We start from the raw sequence: 22811 nt of genomic DNA, 5'->3' as shown, positions 1-22811 counted from the left end.
TTTGGTCCCAAATACAGTGTAGCATTTAACAAGTTAATGTCTGCATGCCAATAGTGTTAAAAGTATCTTAATTTGAGCAGTTTAAATTCCTAAGGCCATTGTGTGGAACTTTATTTGTAGAAGCGACATCATGACGAACCCAATACCCGGTCAATAAGTCGGCAACGGTGCAGACTCACTGAACAGCATTTAATGTAGTAGACGCTGGGCGTGATTGTGAAAAAGCAGTGGAATTGGGTAGGGAGAGTGTATGAGGTGGTTTAGGAACGGTCCATAGGCACAAACACATTAATCTCTCAGGTGATTGTGATCTGCTTGATTGAGAGTCAGTCCACTCTCAGGCTGAAACAATCATGTCAGGCCTATCAGAGCAGAGCTGAATGATCCTCTCTGATACTCCCACATGGGGGACAGAGCATGCCTGCATGAAAACAGAACCAGAAACAACAAAAACATACAAGCATATAATGAATAAAACACATCAAAAGGTCAAATCATCCAGAAACCCACTAACTACCATGACGAATAATACAGAATGCTCTGTCCCCATGTAGGAGGATCAGAGACCAGCTCTGCTCTGACTGTCAGAACTTGTTTCAACCTGAAAGTGGACTGAGTCTCAATCAAGCAGATCACAGTCACCTGAGAGAAGAGTGTGTGTTTGTCTGTATGTTGCCTGTTTTGCTTTTGAGATGGTGATCTGACAATGCCTGACCAAGATCTAGAGATTAAACTAAAGCATAGCATAACTGAAACTACAGGGAACTTTGAATACAAAGTGTGGATTTCTATCTGATCCTTAACCTTGACCACCTCCAGACTGTGAGAGTTTACCAAGTTTAGTGCAAGCTACACTCTGCAACATGGATTTAATAATCTTGGGTATAACAAGTTTGATGTATGCAGACTGAGTGATGACAACATACTGAATCGCAGGCTACGATGCCTGTCCATCAACATTAACAAACTGTTATCAGCATGCATCATGCATCCATGCTGGCAAACTTGAATGTAGCCCATGCTACAGTGGTTTTTATGTGTGCTGAAAAAACACTGAAGAAGAAGAGATGGAGGACGTGGACGTGTTCATGGATGGAGAAAAAAGGCCAACTTGGCGCACCAGTTTTGCAACGAGAGCTCAAAGTAAGTATACTAGCATCTATTAGCATTTAGCATTCACTAGCATTTCATGTAAGCATCTACTGATATATGATGAGGTTAGAAACAAAATGAATATTTGTTATGACTGTTAAGATTGTGTCTAAACAGAAAGAGCTTGTGTTTCTGTTAATGAACTAAAAGTCTGCTTGTTGTAGTGTTTAGACAAGTGGTTCCCAACTGGTGGGTTGGGGTCCAAAAGTGGGTTGTGGGCCCATTCTAGCTGGGCCAAAAGTTATTCATGAACATGTCAAGTTTGTAAAAAAAACCACACACATCATTTTGAAGTATAGTGAATTTCCGGCAGTACCGTTTCTGTTAATTTTTGCAATATGTTGTATTTCTTTGTATTGTTTAAATTTTGCGAAATTAAATTGAATGATGTGGTAATGTGTGTGGACCTTTTAACTAATGACTTTGGAGAAATCTGACCCCTGTGACGGGACCAGTTGGCAACCGCTGGTTAAGAAAGATGATAAAAGTGGCTTCAGAAATTGTTTGGGTTTAGTGTTGCGCTGATCAGTGTGTCATTTTATGATGCATTTCTATTGGTTGGTTAGTAGGTCATAAGAGCGGTAACACAGTGGTTTGATTCCTATCAACACCACCTGGTATGAATAGCTTTACATTGTCAATATGGACCTCATAACTGTTTCGAAATGCAAAATAATGGAATTGAAAACACATGATTTAGACATGCCATTAACCATGACTAATTATTGAGAAAAAAATCATTTAACAGCCCCTGTAGAAACACAACTTTTTACTTTCTCCACCATTTCCATATGGTATAATGGTTGGTGCTGCAGTCACAAAGATAACCAGATCGCTCTCTGTTTTCCTCAGGGCCTATAACAGGGCTGTTTTTATTTTGCTGGGTAAAGTTTTGCCGTTTCTGCTACTGGGGATAATAACTGCTGAGAACTCAAACTTTGGTAAGTGGGGATAGCTGCTGAAAGCTATGAAAGTGCTATTGTCTTCCTCCTTTGGTTGCACAATTGTTGACTCCTTTGTGCCATAAATCAGGCCTTCATTTTCCCGGGAGATCGTGACTGGTGTCAGACAGAACTGCATGAAAGCAAGGCTTAAAGGGAACCAATCTAAATGCTGATGATGTTAGTATTCTATAACCATTACACTGTGCAACTCTGGAAGAGCTGTGGAGGGTGTTGAATTTCTTTCGCCTCTGGGATAAGTACCCATTATCTCTATATAGCATAAAGAGAAATGTGCTGTGTGGGTATGCAGAGTCTCCAAGCATGTGGTAGTCTCTTGCCATTACATCCTGGAGTTGGCCATATAATAAGCAGTTCCAAAACACCCTGGCATCATACACAACCGGTGTACACATCCTGGAACATCATTTCTGTGCAAACTGCCTGGAGTTGAATACTTTGCATGTCTTTTCCTGTTTATGCAACTGTGTTTTTTTGGAGTGTGTGTGTTTGCGATGGCTACACTGACTCCAGGGAACCTAGTTTTGTCTTAAAAACCATTTGCCTTGTTGGTAATTCCATCCTTTTGATGAAGTGATTCTGCACAGGACCTTGAAATGTCTGAGAAAAAAAAAAAAAAATTATTAGGTGAAAATTATTCAAAATGATCACAAAGAATGTCCGTCTCACCTTTTTTAGTTGCAACGCTTGCATAACACAACAGGTTGCTTTGCAATGTTTTGTTGAGGCCAAGCATGCTCCTGGCTTCAGCACCATGTGGCACTTTTACTGACTGAAAGTGAAAGCTGCATAAAGGATGACCTGTCATCCAATAATAATCCAGGTACAAATCATTTCAGAGTATACATCTGAAACCATAAAATTATGGTATCTCCCTACATACAGCACAATCTGGCCTTCCAACAATGTCATAAATCCTCGAAAACTTAATGTCCACATTTATTGGATCAAAGTAAAAAAAAAACAAAAAAACGGGTGGGTGTTGAGGCTGTCTTACTAAAGAATGCAAGAATAGAGAAAAATTACTGTGTCCAGATGTAAAAAGTTGATACAGATCAATTCTCATAAATTCAAGCGTGTTACTGCTGCCAAAGGTGCTTCTACCGCATATTGACTTGAAAGGAGAGATGATTTATGCAATCAATGTGCTTAAATCAGATCACGATGTTAAGATTTATTTTCACTTTGACATAAAGTGTCAAACAAAACTAAGTCTACAGCCATTCTGGGAGCTCTGTGAGACTGAGGCATTGTGGTGCTTTGAGCTGAATGCTAATGTTTGCATGCTTATTGTGTGTGCTCTCACAATGCTAACCTGCTGATGTTTAGAAGGTAATGTTTATCATTCTCTATGTTTAAAGTGTTAGCATGCTAATTTTTGCTAATAAGAGCTAAAAATAAAGAACAGTGGAGGCTGATGGAATGTCATGAGTTTTGACAATATTTGGTCATAAGCCAAAATATTGGACAAATGTAAGTTTTGGCCTGATGAAGGTGCTAGAGGAAACATTAAACCTTAGGGACTGTATTTATATGCGCTATTCATTCTTTATTTTTTTTTGAAAATTTTGTCTGTGTTCATGCATATGGCATACAATTTGGCAAGATTGTATATTTTTGTTTAATCTTGGAATTTCCTACAATAAGTCTAAAATACACAGTGTAAACAAAATTGTTACATTCATACTGTTATTCAAACTGCAATTTTTGATCCCACAGACATCAAAGCATAAAACATGCACTGTATTATTTCTGGGTGTCATTCTGGGCTATGGCTTTGGAATTTGTAATTTCTAATATTTCTACTATTTTATGACATTTTTTTTAAAACCATATTTGGTATATGGAGAAAATACATGCTACCTCCACTTGGTGCACTTTGACTAATTATGTTGCTGCAGATCATTGACATATCCCAAGCTGTGATATCTATCTATCTATCTATCTATCTATCTATCTATCTATCTATCTATATATATATATATATATATATATATATATATATATATATATATATATATATATATATATATATATATATATATATATATATATATATATATAATAATAATAATAATAATAGTGATAATAATATTTATTTTTAAAAAATCCACTTTGCATGTAGTTTAATGAAAATGTTACTTTTTGTGTTTTTTTTTCATCTAAATATATATAGCATGATGGCAAAAACCTGGCATGTAAAGGGTTAGAATTCTGAAAATTAATGAATTATTTGATATTTATAATAAGGACTCATGTTGGCTAAAAAAAATAAATTTGAAAAGTGCAGTTTGTGTGCAGAGCAGTATAAGTAAGAGTATCTGACACTGCACAAAAAATGATAATTTAAAAAAGGCAATTTTGCTGCTAATCACACAGAAATGTAATCAATAGTTGCCAAGACATTTCCTACAAAACCATAGATGGGAACCTCACGTTTTGCATAAAGGATCACAAAAATCTAATGTTAATTCATCCAGTAGTTGTTGAGATTTCTAATGTGGACCAAAGTCGTGAAAACCTGGAGCAATGACGCCAGTGTAAATCCTAATTCTGGTCACTGTAAATAAATGTTGCAAACCACTGAAATATTGCAAATAGCTTTTGACAGGCTTGTTGAAAGAGAAGGAAGACTTTGTGCAGAATATATTGGAACTTTTCCTTTAAGTGGAAGAATTGAGCTTCCAGGTCATGATTGAAGAAACTCAACATTCCTGACTGGGTTCAAAGGTCACCCACATCTAGGTGTCTGGGATGAGGATGAACTGAGATTTGGTGGACTGCTGGTCAGGCCACTGGTTCAAAGGCCAGACAGAGTGCAGGCCTGTATTACTGGATTTATGATGTGCAGCACAAGAGGAAAGTAAATCAAAGTTCAGCTTTGAAGTAATTGTTTCACAAGACTGTTTTTCTATATTTTTAGCCCACAACATTTCTGCATGAAGTATTATACTGTTGTCATTATAATATTTACTCAACACTTCACTGTAATTACCTTAACACTAGTAAAAACAGCATTAACATCATGGGGTGAAGGGTCAAATTTGTTATTTTAACCCTTTGAAACCTATGCAAATTGTCCTGATTTCTTTCAAGAGTGTTGGAGGGATACAATGAGCAACTTATCAGAATCAGAATTTAGAATCAGAAATACTTTATTGATCCCTGGGGGGAAGTTGTGGTTCATTAGTTTCTCTGATGCCAGCACAGAGAATAATTGCAAGTAGAAATAATTATAAGAATGAGTATATAAAAAAGTAAATGTAAAAATATAAAGACAGTAATCCTAAACAATTAGCACAATATGTAAATATTTAATTAATTTTAAAAAGTAAAGTATGTGTAATATGTAAGTGTGTAAAAATGTAAATGTAAAGAAATACATAATAAACAATTAGCATACATATATACAAATACAATATGTTTATATTTAAATTATAATATGCATAATGTGCTGAAAGCTAGTATGTAAGCTAAAAATATAAATAAATGTTACTCATACTAATGCTTAATGCCACAATGAACAACAGAGATATACATGAGTAAGAATAACAATAGGAATATATACTATATATAAAATGTGTCACAGGAAACTGCTGAGATATTATTCTAGAACGGAATTTTAAATATATAATTGCAAGAAATATGAATATAGTTTTCTGGAAATTTTCCCTTTCCAGTTTTTAATCATTTTTGATAATGGCCCCAAAAGGTATCTCTTTTAACCCTTTGAAACCTAAACAAATTGTCCTAAATTGTTTCACCAGTTCTGTCCAAGCCCGTTGCCCTTTGACCTCCTCCAGCTGTGTTCTGGGTGGACGTGGCTTTTAGTGTCACACTTGTTCGCTGAAAGCACTGAAAAGAGCAGAAGTATGGCTGCCAATGAAAGAAAAACGTGCTGCAGAAAGCCAAAGCAAATATATTAACTGCAAACTCACCAAAAATACAGGAATGATGTGATGTCAAAAACACACAAACACAAAACAACAGAAAAATGCTGAATATTCAGTCAACACAGTGGAGGTTCTCCTGGCAAGGTCACAGATAAACTCAACACATTATACTGTGTGTAGGCCGTTCATCTGAGGATTAACAACCCCGTCCTTCACTCAGACATCAACACAAAAACCCTGCAGGTTGAACTCTTCATATCTGGCCAGCCTCAACTGATTCTCAATGGATGTTCTTTTTAGAATTCTATCTGAAATGAGAAGTCAGTTTACCAGTCAGTCTGGTATTGTGAGGCTTTCCGTGATGGGAAAGGGTGAATACACTGTGGAGGTCTGAATGACAGGCCTACAGGAGAGAGGCGCTCTCTGTTTGTGTGTCACTTTCAGCCTGTTGATCAGACTGACAGCCAGCAGGGACACTTGTGCTCCTCCAGCCCTGAAGGAGTCCTCTTTATGCTTTATTTGTTTGCTGGCTCATGTTGCTGGCCATACGTCTCGAAGGAATCGCCACTGTTCACTAAAATGGAGAGATGCTATCGATGCATATGGGAAAACTGCTGCAGGCCTGGGCTTTAAAATACCAATATCAAGCCGTATTTGAGGAAATCAATCCTTTAAAATGTTTGTTAGGACTATAGATTCGACAAGCTGAAATAAAAAACAATTTTCAAAATCAGGGGTGTAGTGCTATTTGTTCAAGTACTGCAGCTAACCATTGACGTGTTGCATGTGTGCATGCCAATAGTAAATGTATTGCTCATTTGGAAGATTATGTGACCACTATTCCTACCGTGGGGAGTTTACAAAACTAAACTAAGTCATCATATGACAAAAACAGTGATTGTTGATAGTGATAGGCCTTATTCTCATGATAAAATAGTTCATATGTTATGTCAAATTTGAAAAATGAAATGTGCAAATGTAATCATGGACCAAAAGTCAGTTTCTCCAATTGCCCATTATACCCCCCAAAAAATGGTCTTCTTCAATTCGTTCCTCCAAAAATACTCTTTCATTGCAGTAAGACAACTTTATCACAAGATTTTATTTATTTTTTGTTGCCTTGAACATTTCTGTAAACCACAGATATGTTAACGTTACATTTGTAAATTATTTTACAGCAGATATGTTGAAACTTTACATTTCTCAACAAGGCTGTGGTGAGTGTGTGCTTAGCTTTACGCATGGCTGAGAAAAGGTCAAATTTTAGTTTAAAACACAAGATGGTGCAAAATATGTGTTCAGTAGCTGAAACCCACTGCTGGGAAATGCCATGAGGAATTGGGATGGGTTAGGAAACTGGAACTTACTGCAGGTGTGTTTAGTGTTTATTTGGGGGGAAACAGGACTGAGGAGCAATGTTTAGGATACGAGGCTGTCTGAGAAATTGGTTTACAATCCAGTGGGCCATTTTTTGGACTGATGGTGCTTCTGAATTTTGGGCTGCCTGAATGGTGGCATGGCACCATTTTCATGTGCATGACATGTGCTTTAGTTCGGATATTCAAGCGCTTAAAAAGATATATTTCAACGAGATTATGCCAATTGCAAAAATGTACTTATTTGTAGAACAGGCATTGTTCAGGTGTGCTTCATGCCACGTTAAAGATGTGCTTTTTCTTGTTCAGTCAGCTAAGGTTTTGTTTTAACTGCTCATGACCATAAAATGGAGAAAATCTATGTTGCTTCTTCGTCTGAATGAAGGGATAGGTTTCTACCTAATCTCAAACTGTAGATTTAATTGACAGTTAATACTACCTTTATTTCTGAATCCTACACTCATATTGAGTTGGGAGAACTGGTATGCTGCTCTTTTTCTCTGAACTCCTGTGACAGTAAGAACAAGTGAAGCATTTCCATAGCCCCCTCCCCTAGTAAACCTGTCTGTCTGACCATAAAATCAATGCAGAAACAGCGATAAAGGCTTCAGCTGGTGTCGACACACTGTGACGGATTGAGCTGAGAAATTGAAGCAAAGAGCATTATCAGTCCTGCAGGCTGTCTGTTAAAAAGAGTGAGAAATTTCGGATAAGCATTGAAATGGAATACATTACAGAATACTACTCATTTCTTTTGAATCATAGCTTGAAGCTGGGTTTGATTGAGAGTGTCAGTGAACCTGTCATCTTGTCTGAATGAGGCAGATACCCCTCGGGTCAACCAGTAACGGAACACATTATCGCTTCATGTGGCACTTCAGTTTTGTGGTTTGAAAACGCGGGCTGAATTGCGAATTGCTTTCCTCAAATAGAAAAGTTTGCTCTACATGTCTTACCAATCTTAACCTCTGACTGAACCTATAGTCGTTGGGGAATCAGCAAAAATAATTGCAGATCAGCTGCCATATAACAGGGACACTAAATGACTGTTACTGACATGTTATGTTGTTATTGTTTAGAAAGTGCTGCTCATTCATATGTTATTTGTCACACTAGGGGCCGACACTGTTGTGTTAAACGCCATGATTGTCACGCCTCTTTTGTTTCCTCAATGCTGGCATGTTGTCTTAAATTACACACTGGAGTGACATGATGCTGTTGTTGTTTGGTTCTGTGTAAAAATGCAATTAGCATAAAGAATGAGAATTCAGAGTAGCTCTATTGTGCCATCTCTGTGGGAAAAAGGACCTGTGCTTTACCTCCTGTAAAAGTCTTTGATTGCGAACCTCAGAAGGACTCATTATTGAATGAATTAGTCTGAGCTGGTGTGTGTCTCTGTGAGAAGGTAGGATGGTTGTTATCAAGGAGTCTCCCAATGGGCTCACTCACTTTTTTGAAATTGACATGTTTCCATTAGGTGTATTTTATATCCACAATTTCAATTTGTGCAGTTTTAGGGTTAATGGAAACCCACTTTGTGTTAAGGATTTTTATTTCAGATTGCCATGAGGAAGACAGTGTTCAATGTGTCAGAACCAAACATTTTTTTTTAAATTGAATTAATCTTCATAACAGCTCATTGTCTTTGCACTGAATCTACTCACTTTGCAACACCTTGCAGTCACTGCCAGGCGTTTAAAAAATGTTAACACTCATTAATTTAGTCTGTGTATTTGGAAAAAATACAGAAAAAGTGTGCCATTGGATAAACAATGCCATATGACTAAAGAGTTGGAGTGTGTTTGGAAAGGATTTCATGTGATATAAATGAGGTCACATTCGGTCAAATAAATAGCTGGTATGAGTTTTGATGTTAAAATCATCTCGATAAATGTGTTATTTTGAAATAAACACCCCACCATATTTTTTTCACTAATCTCTCTCTCTTCACTATATTTGGCTGCATTTCTCAGAACGTGCGTCATCAATTGCACGCCATAGGAACTCAGCTGACACTGATGCTCTGTTTATTGCTGTGATTCTTATTTTGCACCTCAATGTGACAGCAATTATCTCAAGACAGTCTGTAATGTCAGTGTGATGTCAGCCCACTACAGGCTTTAATCAGCCCTTTTAGATCGCAAATTGCTGTTTCATGGCAAGTATACAGGCTTCTTTTTGATTATGTTTTTGATTCATTTTCATTCACATCTATTTTTTTACGTCATTTTTTAATGTTTCACTGTTGCCTTTTAGGTTTAATTTCCTGTGTTAATATGCAGCCAAAGATGCCATGCACCTCTCTGCTGGTGCAGATTTCTTTTCTCTGACATTTTTCCCTGCTGTGTGGATACAATTTGTTACAGTGCATTGAAGAAGTTCCATGGACCCTCTTTTCCTGCATTCTTTCACAGTAAACCCATGTCTAATGTGGCCTTTCTTTAAAGACCAAGTTAAAGCAAAAAGTACAGACAGGTCGGGTAGCTATAAAAATGCTGGCTCGAATAACATCTTATTAACCTTTATGAACTTAGCCAGGTCTCACTCCATGGGCCTTAAAAATGCTGCTTGGTCTGTTGCCCTCTGTGTCAGATGAGGACATTCAACTGCAGTCTTTAGCATCTCTTTGTGACACACTAGGCTCTCAACCAACTAAAATGTAACCCCATTTGCATTCTTACTTAGACATCCAGAGCAATGGATGTAGTATAATAACACTAGAATCCACTTAGGGCAGGTGGGAGGCAACATGGATTGGTCCAACAAGGACAGGACTTTGACACAGGAGACAGCTGTTTGTGTCCCATGTGAAACTCAGTCAGCATTGAGTTATTTTGTCACATCAGAAGCGAGTTGTTTCATGTGACATTACGTCAACCACAATCTTTTCCTGATCCTAAACCAAGTGGTTTTGTTGCCTAAACCGAACCACTTAGCCCTTCTTAGTCATGTAAACTGACACGATGAGTATGTTTCGTACATTTCATATTATTTGTTTCTAAACTGATGAAATATATGAGCTGACTTTTTCGTTAGGCAGGGTGCATTTTGCTGCAAACCACCGTTTGAAAGCAACAAACAACAAAAAAAATAGTGCTTTAGCAGGTTACTGCTGTGTTTTCAGTGGGTTTTCAGGCACCAAACTTGTTTTTTTTGTAGCAACCCCATACTGGATTTCCAGGAGGGGGAGTAACAGGAAGTGTGTGGTGTTTTTTTTATGGAGATAATGCTCTGTTTTCACCCAGAATATTGGCATGAAAAGCAATTGCTTTTTACTGACACTAGCTTTGTTTCCTGGGATAGTGGCTTTGAAAGCATTTGTTTGCTTCAAGAAATTTCTGTGTTTCCAGCGGGGATTAGGCTGTTAAAACTGAGAATTTTAAGTCAAAACATCATTTTCTGTAATGATTTTCTATGTTCTTGTTTCTATCCAAATCTGAGCTCAAACATTATTAACCATTAACACCATTAAAACTCGCTGTTCACTGTGTGTTTCTACTGACAACTGCGCAAGTCACATGGAAAAAATTGGCGAGCGTGTGTTTCTCTTCTTTGGTCAGAAAAGGGTCCATGCTGCATGCACATAATGGGCCAAGCCGATACATGTGACAAGGAATGGTGAATTAAAGTTGTCCCATGCCAGGAAATGTTGTTATTCAGGTGGTGTTGGAACTATTTGTTCCAACATGACAGCACGTTTACAGAAAGAGCCTCATGCTTACACAAAATTTGTCAGCGGGTGCACATGAGGACATGGTGCCACTGCTGGGAAACAGTGGTGAGTTGAAAAATGTCAGTGTAAAGTAAAGAGGGTGTTCACTATTCTCTTTAAGGCTGCATCACTGATGGATTTGAAAACTTATTTGCCCTGTTTAAGACTTCATTTATAACCATCATTAAGGAAGGCTCACCCCTCTGTTCTAATGATCTCCCATGAAATGTTCTCATCAATGTCATCATTTATTACGTATAAAAATACTGCTGCCTATTTTCTAATAAATCACAGTGCAGAAGCATAGAAGGACACAATGTTAAGTTGGGACAGAAGAGTCACATGCTGTAGGTAAAGGTCTAAAAGCTGGATATTATTTATTAGTTTACTGCATTTGTATGCAGGTTGGCTGTTGCTATTTGGAGGCCATCTAATTTCACATATAAAATAAATGCTCATGAGCAGAATATTTGTGTAGTTTAATTAGAGGAAGTTATGAAAATTAAGATCTTTATACATCTTTCATAAATCATGTATGGCTAAGACTGTAGGGAAACTTGACTCGGAAAACAAACTAGTGATCTGTAGATAAACCATGTTTTTCTTGTTGCATGATACTTTTGTTTTGGATTATGTTCACTTCAAAGATATTTTTTCTGGTTTTGCTTTTCTTAAAGCAGCCATAAGTATGTCAGTTTTCAGCCTTGCAACAGTACACAGAATTTGAATGCACTGCTTTTAAGCTTTCTTCTCCTTTTTGGTCAATAGGAATAAAATATTGTAAAAGGTCATGGTTGTTTTTTAGGTTATGAAGGATAATAAAGCAGCTGGAAGTGACACAAATCAGTAGCTGGTGGGCAGTTTGCTGGAGACTTTTGCATAATGCTGTCAAATTCTGTTGCATAGTGGCAACTGTGTTTTAAAGTCTCTCTATTCTTATTTTTCTCCCATTTGATAGACAGTGAGACTGTTGGTCAACATTTGCAGGCCATCCAGCATTGTCAAAAAGAATATTTGCATATCAGCTTGACAGTTTATATGTTTAGACCCCTTATTCCAACCTCCAGCGTCTCTGTTATCCGTCATCATCCTGACATGGGGGTGTCTAGCATGTGCTGTGACTTGTCAAAGTCATTCCCCCCCAAAGTATTTCAGCGATACGCTATCATATTTACAATACACAGTGACACAATCTTAAGCCAGCCTCATGTCTCCTACCTTGTGCATGATGAAACCAAACCAGCTGCTCTTACATGTTTCCTGTTGTCCAGGAGATACAGTGAGGCAAGACGCAAATAGTCAGCACCAATAGGCAGCCAGTGGTAGCTTTTGTGTAAATATTAAGTCTGCCAACAACGTCCTTTGTTGTTGTTGTTTTTTTTCCCTTTAAATGTGTATATGTCCCTTTGTATCACGCCATGCCCCCTCTCTAAATTCTGAGGTTTTGCAGGTTTGTGAATGCAGTGCAGGCAGAGCTCTCCATGATTTCTTTTTTTTCCTTTAGCAGCAGTTTGTGACTCCCAAATTTTTAGACCCAGCAGGGTTTAGGCTTACTTTCAGTACGCCTGACATTCAGCTGCTCCATCCATGCCCAGAGTATGCCCTCTGTGCTTGGAGTGTGGTGCAATGGATAACAAAATAGTGTATATATATCTCTATCTATCTATCTATCTATCTATCTATCTATCTATTTTAAAAGTGCTTCTAATGAACAGTCCAGCTCAAAATATATACGTAGATAATCGCTTTGTGGCTAATTGTGGCTTCCTGCTGCAAATAAATTAATGTGTGGGAAACCCTTTAGCACAATACAAGTATAGCAACATTACATTTCATATGATCTGGTTGCCGCAAGATAAAGTTTGTACACAAACTTTATCTTGTGTTTCTTCAGTTATGTGTTTTTGTGGACATGCAAGAAATTGTTCATGTTTTGTTTCTTAAAGGAAGTTTATGAAATGTTTTCTTCCAGGAGTAGGATGGAAAATAATCTCAAAAGGAATTTAATGTAGTCTTTCAGATAGTAACCCTGCAAGATCCCCAGTCTTTGTAAAATCTCACAATGTCTTTAGATGTGAGAGGGTGTCAGGGTTTATTCTGATGCCTTATACTCTAAAAGTCTTTTCGAAGTCGTCTAATGTATGGAAGGCATTAGCTGCACCTGGGACATGGCTGGAACGCTCTTGTGGAAAAACTCATTGCTGAGAGGTGAAAAGAAGCAGCTGGTAACACCAAGGCTTGGTAAAAAATGATGTGTAAATTGTTATGTAGCTCGCAAAATTTATCTCCCGGCATTCAAATTGTCTAATCTTGGGAGGAATTTTAGTTGTCTTCATAGCATGGCATGCGTAACCATGGTGGGCACAAACCCAAAAGCATAACTCAAGACAGCAAGTTTTGAGGAAGTCCAAAATCTTAAATCTGAAGAACATGCAAGGGCCATAACAAGATAAACCTCTACAAGCAAGGGGCAGGCAAGGAATCTTTGTCCAGTAATCAGGCAGGAATAGAAATTAAAGCAAGAGGAATGCTTAGAAAGATGTGGTTTGAAAATTTGGCAAAGAACCAGTGGAGGTGAGACGGTATGGTACTTGGGTAAATCGGAGGAAAAGCAGGTTAAAGTGGTAGAAGTGGTGGGAAAGGGGTTTTCAGAGGACAGGCAGTCTGAAATGACAATACAGTTAGTGAAAAGGAAAACCAGGCAGAATAAATGATTATGTTTACATGGACAAACAATCTGTTTTTTGTCGTTATTCCGAAAAAGACAAAATTCCTGCTAAGCTGTATACTTGGCTAATAAAAATGAATATTCCACAAATACTCTTATTTACATACAGCCATGCTTGTTCTGATTAACGTTCCCTAACATGTCAAATTAAGAAAAGTGAATGGCTGGAGCTGCCTGTACCATTTTGTCGCTTTGCATCAAACAGGACTTTTTCAAAGGTTTCATTGACGAGCAGACTTTTAGACCATGCAAACACAGCCTTCCTCTCTTATTCCTTTAACCACCTGCCCTCTTGATAAGATCAATGTTATTAGAGCCTTTCCAAAATCCTGTAGGTATTCAATTCTTTCATAATGTTTTAAAGGTGATTAGTGGAAATAACAATTGAGGCCGAGTTCAAGAAAGGGGGCTAGAAGTGGGTGGAGAGATGAAACCAATACAGAAGCGCCAAAGACTGCAGTTCATCAAACGACCACTTGAAGTTGGCTGCGGCAGTGAGTCCCCAAAGACCCGCCATGTTAAAATGTTCAACTTTACTGAAGAAATAAACATGTTTACAGCCTGGTGCAAAAAAATTTTTTGATTTTCATAGCTAATTTTCCCATTCATGACAACTGTATGGGGGCGAATTACCCATTTACATTTTATCAGGGTTAGGGTTATGCATAATTTAGTTTTGAGCTTTGAGTTACAGGCTGTCTGTTGATAGTGTCCTCAGCCTCTCAGTCAGATCTGTCCCTCACTCCCCAACAGCTCTACCCTCTTACCCATATATGGTCTGGCTCAAACAAAACCAAGATGGTAATGGCCGAAAAGCCGAACTTGAGGCTTCATAATGAGAGTCCACTAACCGACAGATGACGTCACTGTAGCAACATCCATTAGTTTTGCACGCTATGTTTGTTCATCAAAATATGGAAAGGTTGAATGGTTGGAGCCGTTAGTACTTTTACTTCTTTCTGTCTAAATAAGACTTTTTCACAGGTTTCCACAAGTGACAAACTTTTGAAAAATCCTGTAGATGTTCAAGTCTTTCATAATGCTAAAAAGTAGGTGTAGCACTGAGATTGCAAAGAGGGCTGAGTTCAAAGATGGGTGTTGTCTGATCAATGGAGCTAGAAGTACAGTTTAGAAAGTATATAAGTAGCATTTTGGTCGTAAAAATAGGTTGTTTACTGCAGTAAGAGTCAACACTTGCCTTAAGCCCAGCAGTAGTCACAATGACTGCGAAGTATCCCAGATAGGAAGAAAATGCAATATACTTTTTTTTAAAAACATATAAGATAATTTATAGAGCAACAAATAAGTTGTAGTAATTGTAATGTGTTGACTTCTCATGAGACAATCCCCAAGGTTGTCAACTTGTGTTTGTGCCAAAACATCAGCTTTGACTTTCCTCCTAGATTAACCAGGGATTATGATTTGAATTATTTATGTCTGTGTTTGTCACCGAGCAGCCATGATTAGTTATATCCAGTAGATTTGTTTCTTATAATTGAGAAGTTGATCCAGTTCGGAAGTTATGAGAACATGCGACCAAGCTGGTATGACTGTTGAATATTTGGCTGCTGATGACTGAACATTAATTAAGGCACAAAGTAGTTTCACTCCACATGGTTACCAGAATCCCAGATCTATAATTTTACACATTCATGCATCTGTCATGTAATTACATACATTACAGACCCTTTAGAGAATAATTCTGGGACATTTAGTTCATCAGGTATAATTTTGTGTCACTTGACATGATAATGTTGAGTGTATCACATAATTACCCTTTAAGGTGGAGCCCTGTATCTCATAGCTGAAAAAAAAGAACATAAAATACTATTGGGGGGAAATGAGTTTGCATTGTGTGTGTCTTGCATATAAGATGTTGAAATGTCATTGTCTGAAAAATGATTATTACTGTTATTAGCATAACGCAGCAAGAAGTGGACTGAATTTGATGATGAATGTTTGTCTCCATGCCCTCCTTTCTTCAAATTGCCCACTTACCCCATCACTCATAGGATGTTATCATTATCGTAGTGTCTTAGCGGTGTGTAGGATCAATTGTTTGGATAGAAGTAAGACATTTACTGCAGATGTATTACTCTCTGTCATTACACTGTCGCAGTTACAGTACATGCCATCTGTTTATCCCCATGAGAGCAGTGTTCATTATGACATATTCTGAAACAGTCATTAAGCTTTAAAATTTAATTTGACTTCATGATACAGAGGACGTAAGAAACGTAAAACATTTGGATTAGTCATGTGTTTAATGAGGTTTAAGTAATGTATGTACCTATGCAGACAGCTTCTCAGCTATTTAGGGAGGATACGGACGGTTAAGCATGATCAAAAAGGCGTGAACGTGGCAACAGCCATGCAATAATCCGGTGCAGTCAGCATGCAGGTGTGGCCCTACAGGGAACAATCATGCAAAATGATGACTTGTCTCTACTCTGTCTCAGTGATGAGGTCAAAGTGAGGTTATGAGCTAAATTGTCCAGAGAGAAAACTGCACAGATTGTTTAGATTCTGAGTGGGTAAATGCGGTCAGATCACTGATCTGAAGTTTTTGTACATGCAGTTTGTGGGATGCAATGCCATTGTTTTAAAAGCTCATATTTCTGTAGCCCTATTAGTCCAAAAACTGTCCCATTGGACCGAAAAGGCCATTTGTCTGACAGCCCAGTATCCCCAAATCAAATGAGCATTGCTCCAAAGAGTTGTTTTTTTCAAGGGTACGCTTCCAAACAGAAGCACATGGCTGGTTACTGTTCAGAATGACATCATCAGACCTTAGTTGACCTACCCTGCTTTGCCTCTGATTGGCTTGCCCTGATATTTTTACCCAAACCAATTTCATTCCTCATAGCCAAACCAAACCAATGCAATCAATGAGAGGAATGAGTACTAGCCAATCACAAACAGAGTGGGGTGGGTCATGCTTTTGCCAAAGTAGGAAGGTCTGCTTAATAATTGGTCATGTGCTTCTGTTTGGGAGAGGGAGCAATGTGCATTTATTTTCAAGATACCAGGTTTTCCAACAAATTAGACTATTGAGGCTTTAGAATTATGAGCCACTGGAACAATGAGTGTTCTCCATTTTTGGAGGGGCTTTATGTACATGTCTCTCTCTACATATTTAGAGGTTAGGTTTAGGCAAGTAAAATTTGTGTGGTTGGGTTTTGGAAAAGAAACACTGTGACTCAAAGTTCACAACACCGGTCTCTTGTGTCCCATCCACCATCCTGAAGCCCTCTGAGGTAAATTTGATTGGTGATATTGGGCTTCATAAATAAAACAGAATGTAAGTGAATTAAATATAGTGCACAACATTGTAAATAGGGGAAGATTTTGGACACAGAGTCTGTTAAGACAGGACGAATGAGTGATAAATAAGTGATTACCACATATGACAGGACATCAAACTTCTTCCTCCTCTTGAGTAATGAACCTCTAATAGTGAAGTACATAAACCTGAACTACATTTAGATTCAATTTAGCATCTCATTACTTTCATTACAGTGAATGGCACAATGATTGACAAAAGCCTGATCAACTTCAACCTTGTCTTTAACCATCAATTTACTGTCTCCAGACTTCACATCCAATAAATGTACATTCATCAGTGCTAACTTATATGGATAGCAGTAATTAGTCTTGCAAATGACTGTAGCATGACTGTGCTATGCAATTATCCTAATTAAGTCTGGAGTCTGTTCTTGAGGGAGATGGATATTGGCTGCTTGCTTTCTAATGGACTTGACATTATGCTGATCATTGAGCCAACTATGTAATTTATCTGCAGCTGTGCCATGATGATCTCTGTATTGGAATAAAAACTTAAAGTATTATGTTAAATCCTCCTTAATCCTTGCTTTTAGAGGTAGCACATGCTTATTTTTGAATGCAGAATTGTCCAAAAATAATAAAATGAGCTTAATATAATCCTCTTCTGCGCCTGAAACTGATGCTTCAAATAAACCCTCATGAATCTTAAAAAACATGCAAATAAGATGCATGCAACTTGTCATCCTTCTTAGGTGACTGGAAAGTCAGAAACTAAAATAATTACTTGCATTTGGATGTGATTTTTAGTTGTTTTTTAATTCAAATCTTGAATCAATTATACAATAAGGATTCTAAAAGTTCATGTTTGAGTTTGTGAGGAGTTAAATGACTCCCCTTAAGGAGTTGTGAAGATGAATGAAGATTATGTCTCAGGCTGTCTTTCCATCCATAACATTCTTGTGTAGGCAATATCTCAAGATCGCTCTGAGGAATTTTTAAAATTTTTTGGCACAAACATCCACTTGGTCTCAAAGATGAACTTATTAGATTTAGGTGGCCAAACATCAAAGGTTAAGTTCACCTTGACCTTGCATCTGTCTCAGTATTATGAACGCTATATCTCAAGAAGGCCCTGGGGGATTTAAAAAAAAAAAATGGCACAAATGTCCACTTGGACTTAAAAAGGAGCTGATTAGATTTTGGTGGCCAGAGGTCAAGGTCAACTTGACCTTGCATCTGTCTCAGCATTATGAACGCTATATCTCAAGAAGGCCCTGGGGGATTTAAAAAAAAAAAATGGCACAAATGTCCACTTGGTCTCAAAGATGAACTTATTAGATTTAGGTGGCCAAACATCAAAGGTTAAGTTCACCTTGACCTTGCATCTGTCTCAGTATTATGAACGCTATATCTCAAGAAGGCCCTGGGGGATTTAAAAAAAAAAAATGGCACAAATGTCCACTTGGTCTCAAAGATGAACTTATTAGATTTAGGTGGCCAAACATCAAAGGTTAAGTTCACCTTGACCTTGCATCTGTCTCAGTATTATGAACGCTATATCTCAAGAAGGCCCTGGGGGATTTAAAAAAATGGCACAAATGTCCACTTGGATTAAAGAGGAGCTGATTAGATTTTGGTGGCCAGAGGTCAACGTCAACTTGACCTTGTCTGATGCATTCTTGTAAATGCTGTATCATAAGAATGCCTTGAGAGAATTGCTTCAAATTTGGCACAAACATCTACTTGGACTAAAGGATGAGATGATTATAGTTTGGTGGTCGAGGGTGAAATGTAATTCACAAATGTCTAATAGGATAAAATGATGAAGTGACGACATTTTATTACCAAGAGGTCAAAGGTAAACTGTGGCATCATAATGTTCTGCAAAAATACTTTTAAGGCCATAACTCAGGAACAGAGGGGAAGACATTTGGTGACACTAAACTTTGGTGTCCACCTTAAAAGTGTACTGAAAGAATAGAAAGCAGGAGCTGATAATTAGTCTGCACCCAAAGTGCTAAAATTCCAAGGTAATGACATTTTATGAGATGTGTGCATCCATGTGCTGTTATATGTGTTACCATCTATCAGTGGTGATGTATTGAGTGTAGTGTCATTAGCATTCTCTGTGTCCCTGTTCCCTCTCTGCAGTTCTCTACCACACCTCCACTGATTTAAATGCTCACCCCAACTGACCTTGCTGTCTCCAGTGGATAACTCCTAGAACAGACACATAAATAAGACTTGCTGTAGGAGTAGAGCACAATACTTGTTTCTACAAAAAATTATGATGTGCATCACACCCATCTTGTCAGTTATGATGATTACTTAATTCAGAGGGTCGTCGTTCCACTGTCAGCAGGAGATTCACTGATAACTGAATCCACTACGGCATGGAAATATGGAGTCACAGGAGTGCCATACAGAGACTTAAGTAAGATAATTAGAAAATAAATGTGGAAATGTAAAGAGGAATATGTAAAATAATATATATACACTTTAGATATATAAAAAAATGTGGAAATATACAGACAAATAAGCATTGTTATTTATTTTCACATTTTTTGATTATTTATTTTAGTATGCATTATGTAATATATATTTTAAAATATATATGTATTTAACTTTTTGCATAAAAATTACAAATTACTATTGTTTTTCTCATCCCTTATAGTCCGTTTGTCCGTGTTATCTTGCAAGTTTTTTCGTCATGAGGTGTACTTTTGTTTGGTGTGATATCTTAACACCTACATGGAATTGCTAAAAATTTTGGCACAAACCTCCACTCAAGGTCACTGTGGTCAAGGTCAAGGTTGCTGTTAAGGTTAAGATCAAGGTCACTGCGGCCTCACAAAACATGTTTTGGGCCATGATGCATGAATTCATACACTGATTATGTTAAAAATACCATGATATGGAAATGCAAGGTGGTAAGTCCAGTGTTTGTTTTGAAATAAAAATAATTTAAAAAATCCATTAATATTTTTTTCTCTGCTAGTTTTAGTTTCATTAACTTTATTAACCCTTTCGTACCAACCCCAAATCTAAAGGAGGAGGAAGGTTGGTCAGTGGTAGTGGGGCACAGAAATGTGTTAATCACCATTTTTCCTGAGTAAAGAGAAGATTTAAATGGAAACTGTTGCTTAAAATTAAACATACCCCTATCTACACACTTACGCTGCCTTCCTCCCCAGTGTTCTGTTTCTGTCCTGCTTCTTATCTAGTGCTATCAGACTCTGCGAGGCCTATACGCTGCTGTAAATAATCACTGCTTCTAGGGTACCTCCTTCCTCTCTCTGATTAGATAGCTATAAGTTGATGTTATGAGCAGAGAGGGCCTAAGACCTTATCTTGAAAGGAAAAAAAACAAAAACAATTCTCTGCAGACATTGTTAGAATCCTTATGCTTTACCATGACGGATCAGATCAGAATGCATAATTAGCTCATGTTTTCAGCTCTTATTGTTAAAAACTTCCACATTTCCAGAGTCCTGTTAACTTTAATTGACTTGCCCTCCAGCTGTAATTATAAAGCTCACTCTGAAATATGTGCTCAAGTGTTACACCGAGGCAGTGGAGGCCCACTTTCAAAAATATTTCAGAACATCTCTGTTTATGTACAAAGAAAGTGCTTTCCTCTCAACTATTTGCTTTTTTGTGAGTCAACATCACCCGTCACCACAACTTTCTTTCTTAAAGTCGCCAGAGATCTACTACCAAGCACCAAAAACCTGCTGAATATCTTTTTTTTCTGTGTGGTTACAGGAAAAGAGTGCAACAGTTGTGAACCTTTCAACTACGAGTTCATTGGAACAGTGATTCCTGGCACCCAAGTAAGCAAATGTACTTGCACCCATTTGTGACCCTATAGATCTTAAAATTAGAAAAAACAACAGGGGTCCTTCCTGTAAAAAAAAAGGACACTTTCACAACACACAGCCAAAAGCAGCAGTGTGTAAATGCAATTAGCATTAGGAAATAAAAGTGCTTAAAGAGTAATAATAATTCTGTAGCATCATTTTAAATATATTATTTTGATTATTATGATTATAGTTTAATAAATAAATTGGCTAATTTCATAAAATTTGCTGGTAATTTCATGACAAGTTGCTTATTGCTTTTCTTCGCTATGTTTTATGTCAGAATTCAAACCAATTTGCTTAGGGTTCAAAGGATGAAATACTTGTTAAAGGCATCTGAACGCAGCACAAGAAAGTCATGTCCACCCACGTTTCCAACGCTCAAACTTATTTTTTTTTCCATTTTGGAGGCTGTATTACTACTGAATAGTTATACCAAGGTGTTTCTTATTATTATTGATATATGATCTGCATTGATTTTGACCATGAAGACTGCATTGTGTAAATCAAAGTTGCTGCAACAATCCCTCTTTCTCAATGCGCTGTTATAGTGTTGTATAACAAACTCAAACAGTATGCTGTCATGAACACATCAGTCTTCACAGAACATATGATAAGTGCCTTTTCTGTTTCCCCTAAAGATGAAGTGAAAATGATGCCCTTGAGGGGTTGTATAACTGTGCTGCTGCTTTCCATAATGTACACTTGTGTGCGCAATGTGACGAAGCATGCTAATTCTGACAGTCTGCTGGAGAACTCATGCATATCATCAAGACATTGTCAATCCCCTTCTTCTGTCCGTTCACTTTTCAATGAATTGTAGAAAAATGTTAAATTTTCAGAACACAATATTGATGAGCCACTTGGGCACTACAATTTCAGCCATCCAGACTGCAATTAAAATGTGTGCTAGCTTCTTTATTCTGGTATAAAAAAGTTTTTAAAAAAAGTTAGTCCAATGTTGTGTGTATTGGTAAGAGTGACTGATGTACAGTTGATTGATGTACACAATCTCTGTCCAGGCGAGTATAATCAGATCCGTGGATAGCAGGCTGTAATGAGTTATTTTCCATGCTGACAGGCTCCATCTTGTTAGTGCCCGTGTACATGTGCATGTCAGAGAGAGACAGAGAATAATGTACAAGCATCATGGAAGTAAAATGAAAACACAATATATAGCTTGTGCTTTGGGTTTAAAGTCGGTGTCGATTAAGTAGTACTCCGGACATGTTGTGGCCTAAAAGACAAACTCTTCAACTTAACGTTTCTAAAGTACCTTTTACATTTTACACGTTATTAATCTAGGTTTGGTGTTGCTTCTTGTCTGCCAGTTAGCGCAACACGTAAGAGGAGGGTAGAGCAATAGACCCATATCCAGTACTGGAATGTAACTAAGTACATTCACTTAAATAATGTACATAACTCCATATTTGAGATACTTATACTTTCATTAAGAATTTTCTTTGCAAGCCACTTTATATTTTTACTCCACTACATTTCAGATGGACATATTATACTTTTACTTCACTACATTTATCTGACAGCTTTAGTTACCAGTTACTTTGCAAATTCTGATTTTTGCATAAAAACATAGGAAGCGGTTATAAAATATAATGTTTTGTTATAGGTTAAATTGCACTTAAAAAAAAAGTGCAGCTGAAATGATTACTGAAAATGTTATTTTACTAGTTAATTCGCCAGTTGACCCAAAATATAATAACAACTATTTTGAAATACACCAAAGTAGTCCTCCTCTATTTATTTACTTTTTTTTTTTATAGATATTTCCACAGTGGGTACTTCTACTTTTAATGCTTAAATCCATTAATCTGATTATACATAT

The 22811-nt window shown here is 37.3% G+C and overlaps 1 long non-coding RNA gene across 1 annotated transcript; it reads left to right on the top strand.

The window, feature by feature from the left end:
• The first annotated feature begins 661 nt into the window (after positions 1-661).
• Positions 662-21850, top strand: LOC148186376 (uncharacterized). The gene is made up of 3 exons (XR_015775015.1): positions 662-1143; positions 20874-20941; positions 21610-21850. It is a non-coding gene; the product is annotated as an uncharacterized LOC148186376 (long non-coding RNA).
• Positions 21851-22811: the final 961 nt, after the last annotated feature.

This window comes from Plectropomus leopardus, chromosome 19, assembly GCF_026936395.1.
Source record: "Plectropomus leopardus strain MGB_pleo_1.0 chromosome 19, ASM2693639v1, whole genome shotgun sequence".
Taxonomy (NCBI): domain Eukaryota; kingdom Metazoa; phylum Chordata; class Actinopteri; order Perciformes; family Serranidae; genus Plectropomus; species Plectropomus leopardus.
The sequence above is the reverse complement of the archived record's forward strand: the minus strand, read 5'-3'. Positions and strand labels throughout refer to the sequence as shown.